Source organism: Cornus florida, unplaced genomic scaffold, assembly GCF_030987335.1.
Source record: "Cornus florida cultivar Cherokee Brave unplaced genomic scaffold, ASM3098733v1 CherokeeBrave_3.0.0_Hap2_Chr04, whole genome shotgun sequence".
Taxonomy (NCBI): domain Eukaryota; kingdom Viridiplantae; phylum Streptophyta; class Magnoliopsida; order Cornales; family Cornaceae; genus Cornus; species Cornus florida.
In genome coordinates this window covers 19,670,977-19,676,076 of record NW_026775574.1, presented here as the reverse complement: position 1 = coordinate 19,676,076, position 5,100 = coordinate 19,670,977, and the positions used below count along the sequence as shown (strand labels likewise).

Here is a 5,100-nt window from a genome sequence, read left to right as displayed (position 1 = left end):
CTATGTTATGCCACTTACCCTAATCTTCTGAGCATTCAAAGTGCGACTAGAAGGCGAGGATCGAAAGGAGCTTACCAATCTCTACAGATTTGATCGAGAGTTGTTAGATCGAATGGGACTCAAAAAATCTAACAACAACATTTGGTATGATCCTAAGCATAGAAATCCAGTAGATGAGGGCCACGACATTGATATAGCAGAGCACTAAGCTGCAGGTGCTGAAGAAGGTGTAAATGTAGAAGAGTAAATTGAGGTTGAAGAGGAAGAATAGGAAGAACCAGAACCAATCCATATCCTTCCTTCCGATGAACGATCGCTACGGGAGCTTCTACTTGAAAATCTTGCTCTTTCAAAAGAAAATCGAGATCACATTCTCGCTTTACGCGAACGGGTTAAAGAAGTAGCCAACGAAGTTGATCTTGTCAAGCACGATCTTGCTGACCTCCGGGTTACGGGACTTCCCCATTTCTGATGCTCAGAACCCCCCTTCCTTTTTGATGTATGACAAAGGGGGAGAATTGATGTTGTTGCATTGATGTTGTTGGCTGATGTTGCTGTGACTTTTATGCTGGAATATAGAATATTGACTGTTGAAAATTTTTTTTTGATAAAGTTGCTAACGTAGGTTGTGGATGGTAATGCTGATAGTAGTTGTAATTGGAACATTGGTTGTAGTGGTCATTAGGGAATGATGTATGTTAACATTAAATTCGTGAATCAATGAAAATACATGTTTTTGGCAATTAAAATTTATATGCCTTTATGCCTTCATTTCTTTTATGATTTGTCTGTATGCCTTAAATATGTTATGCTTTCAATTCTAATGATGCTTAAATGATTGCATAAGGAAAGGGGGAGATACTATGCACATTGATAGGGGGAGAATCACTCACATACCTTTTCTCACATAACGAACACATCAATGAATTGTCATCATCAAAAAGGGGGAGATTGTTGACCTTGAATGAAAGGTTTTTGATGATCATAACTCATTAATGATGTTCTATGATTACTAATGTCTTTTTGAGTGAAATTACAGAGCAAAGCATTCATCAAAACAAGCATTACAATACAAGGACAAAACTGAAGAAGCAACACCAAGGAATGAGCAAAGGACTAAGCAATCAAAAGTCAAAGTCAAGTCATCACAAGTCATCAAAATGGGGTTAGCTAGGTTGGTAAGTTTCTTATGAAGCCTTGTTAAAGTATATATGAACATCTTGAAGCTCAAACTCTCCAACATTATGCATATCATCTCATTCACCATGACTAAGGAACAAATGACTTAAGCATATCCTTATCTGAAAATGAACCAAGAGTTAAGATCATAGCTTCAAGTTATTTCGGTCTACCAAAATAAATCATTGTTTCATTTCGGTCGACCGAAATGAATATACAGATCCAACTAATAGTTATTTCGGTCGACCAAAATAACTGAGAGATCACTTCGGTCTACCGAAATAAGTAACTATGGCTAACCTAAACCATTTTGGTCTACCGACACAGAGAAGGGCTTCACTTCGATCTACCGAAGTAAAAGTACTGAGAGTATGTGTCCAACCTCAAACCATTTCGGTTTACCGAAAGATAAGGGTGTTTCATTTCGGTCGACCGAAACTGCGTGTTTCAAAATTCAAACGGGCATTTTATTCTTGGGATGTGTGTCCAACAGCTATAAAATTATCAGACATATCTGAAAATCTATAAAAACACTTCAGAACTTCATTTAAATGGAGTTGCATACATTGAGAAAGAAAGTTTTGCAATCGTAAAGCTTTTATCATACACACACACTTCATTTCATCAAAAGAGTATTGAGCTTCAAGTGATTCATACATACTCTAGAGTGAGCTATATATTGTACTTCAGATCTGAGAGAGAGATCATCTTGTATTCCATCAATATACTTCAAAACTTGTAAAGGCTGGTGTGGCCCAAGGAAGACTAAGTGAAGGTGTTTCTCTTAGCACTTAGAAGCTAGGAAGAGCTTCTTGTAAGAGGTTTGCTCTCCACCTGTAAGGAGAAGCTATAGTGAATTGGGAAGTCTCAAGAAGGGTCTTGAGCCGAGGAGTAGGAGTTTCCGAACCTCGCTAAAAATCACTGAGTACATGTTTGCAACTTCTATCTCTATCTCTATACTAATTGCTTTATATATGTTTTAGTATGCCTCTTCATCAATGCTGACTATTGAAGCTTAAAGTTCAGATTGTATTTTTCATTATTTGTCAAAGAAATTGAGTTTGTCTTTAATTAATATTTCAAGATCGAAAATTGACTATAGTTTGCATAGACTCTATTCACCCCCCCTATAGAGTCTAAACTTGGGCAACAACATCATATCACCTCATATCATATCATATCATCTCATACCTTGTAAGAACTCTTGGAGAGTAAGCTTAGAGGAGAAGGAGGCTAGAGACACCATTGGAGACTCTTCATCAATAAAGGAGCAAATCTCTACCAAGGAGTTAACCCTTGAAGGTTGGAGAAGCACCACCATGAGTGGCTAGACATCCTCTTGCGGCTAGAGTTAGCCCCAAGCATGCTTTCTACATCTTGATTTTGTGTATTATTGAGGGATTAGTGTTGTAATACATGTTTTGGCACTTATATATATATAGATCTTGTTTATTCAATAATTTATGTGGTTTAATGCTTTTAATTGATCATTTCATTATATCCATATGTCTATGTATGCTAGAATAGATGTTCATGTGTTTGTCTCTATTTCTTGTGTTATTGGTGCATGTCTATGTTTATTAATGCCATAGATCTAGAGATTGTCAAAACATTGTGCTTAAAGGAATGCTCTAGTAATTTTTTAGATGGTCCATGCTTATTTTTTAATGGATTGTGCCTCGACCTTAGCTTAATTAGTTTAATTTCATGTCATTAGCTTAATTGTAGTATAGTGGTAGCATAGTTGTTAGTTGGGAGGACAATCCATGCTTGTTGTTTGATGTTCCATACTTTTGAATGCAAGTAGCATATGTCTCTAACCTTGTGGTGTATTTGGCTTGTGAGCTTAATGAAAGGATTAATGATTTGCTAGATATATTGTACTTTTGACATTCTATTTAGACATTATATACTTAATTGCTAGATATATTGTGCTTTTCACATGTTGATTAGACAATATATGCTTAATTGGTCACCCTTGCTAATTGAATCAACCAAACATACACACACATCAATATTGCAACACACATTTCCCTTATTAGTCACTAGTTAAGGGTGTAGAAAAGCATTGCTTGGTGGTGACCTCTAAACCCCAAGATCTCTCTCTCTTACTTACTCTTTATTACATTCAATTATTTAGTTTAATTTGCTCTCTAGTTTAATCAACCAACCAACCATTTGTTTGATCACTCGACCTACTAACCCTAGTAGCGATTCCACAACCAAATTCGACTCCAATCCCTTGGGACGATCCCTACTCACCCTAACTATATTTTTAGTAAAGGTAGTAGTGGCTTCTATAAATGTAAAACTTGGCCCTCGCCTTAATGCACACTCTCTAAGCTTGTGGTGCGGCGACACATCACAGTTTTTGGCGCCGTTGCCGGGGATTAGGCAACGTCGTATTTATGGAATCAATTAGGAACTAGTACTCTTTTGATCGTGTCTTTACTTTGTTTTTATTTTTCTTTTGATTACTTATTGTGTTTTTTCATCTTTGACAACGAGCATTGAGTTAGGAGGCAAGCAAAGGAGCATTTAAGCAAAGGAGCTAAGTAAGCATGGAAAAATGCCAAAAATTTAAAAAATTGCTAAGCTAAGCTATAAATTTGGAGTTGAAGTGCTAAAGGACCTTTGTGAGTTTTTTCTTACTCAATCCCTTAGTTAAATCGTCGGCCCGCGTGGAGGCTTGTTTTTAATTTCTTAGATAAATCGTGAGCCCGCGTGGAGGCATTTTTAATTGTTCTTTGCATCATTGTTGTTAAAGCATAGGAGTATGGGTTAAGTGTTTGTGTAGCAAGTTTCATTGAATTGTTGTGAAGTTGAAGTGTTTGTTCATTCATTTTGTTTATGTGTTTTTACATTGTGCATGCACGGTCATAGATCACTAAGACCAACTCTTGTCCCTCTTGATTTGCATCTTGAATCCGTAGTTAGAAATCCTAGGGGAAGAGGAAGTTCTAGTTCTACCCGATCCATTACATCAATGGAAGCCCATAATGAAAAGCAAGTAGAAAACCTTGGTCACATAAACCAATAAGGTATCCTTCATCCAAATGTGCATCATGAGAACTTGCAAGCACCATTAGGCATGCCTAGGCCATTCATTCACCAACCACAACAACAATAAGGCCAGGTTCCATTTGGAATGCCAAGGCCAATGTATGCTCCACAACCTCCCATCATTCAAGGAAATCAAAATCAAGGTGCCCATATTGCACTTTAAATTGTTAATCCTCTATTTGCTTTAAGAGATCACTATGTGCCTAATGAATATAATGCACCCACATGCATTCAGCAGCCACCATTTAGAGCACATCACTATGAAATTAAGTCACAAACCATTCAAATGCTTCCTAACTATCATGGACTTCCAAGTGAAGAACCTTACAAGCATTTAGATGAGTTTCTAGAAGTATGTTCCACCGTAAAATATACGGACATACCGGAAGAGGTCTTAAGACTCAAACTTTTTCCATTCACCTTAAAAGACAAGGGAAAGTATTGGTTTAACAATCTTAGGCCTTTTTCAATCACTTCTTGGGCAAAAATGCAACAAGAGTTCTTGAAGAAGTACTATCCGGTTTCTAAGACCAATGCCATGAGAACCTCAATTCGAGAATTTTCACATGGGGATGGAGAAACGTTTCATGAGGCATGGGAACGCTTTAATGAATTGCTTAGGAAGTGTCCACATCATGACATGCCCAAATGGAAATTAGTTTAATATTTTTTTGAGAGTTTATTGGACAATTACAAAGGCATGCTTGATGCTTCCATGGGTGGCTCATACCTTGATAGGCATGAGGATGACGTGCGGCATCTTTATGAGAGCATGAGTGAAAATTCTTTGCATAGAACATTATCATCCAAGAATGGTAGAAATTCACAAGGTAGGAAGAGTGTTGCCTTACATCAAGT

The 5,100-nt window shown here is 37.1% G+C and overlaps 1 pseudogene; it reads right to left on the bottom strand.

Moving 5' to 3' along the window:
* Positions 1-4,785: 4,785 nt before the first annotated feature.
* LOC132305770 (small nucleolar RNA R71) lies at positions 4,786-4,884 on the bottom strand (annotated as a pseudogene).
* Between the last annotated feature and the right edge of the window lie 216 nt (positions 4,885-5,100).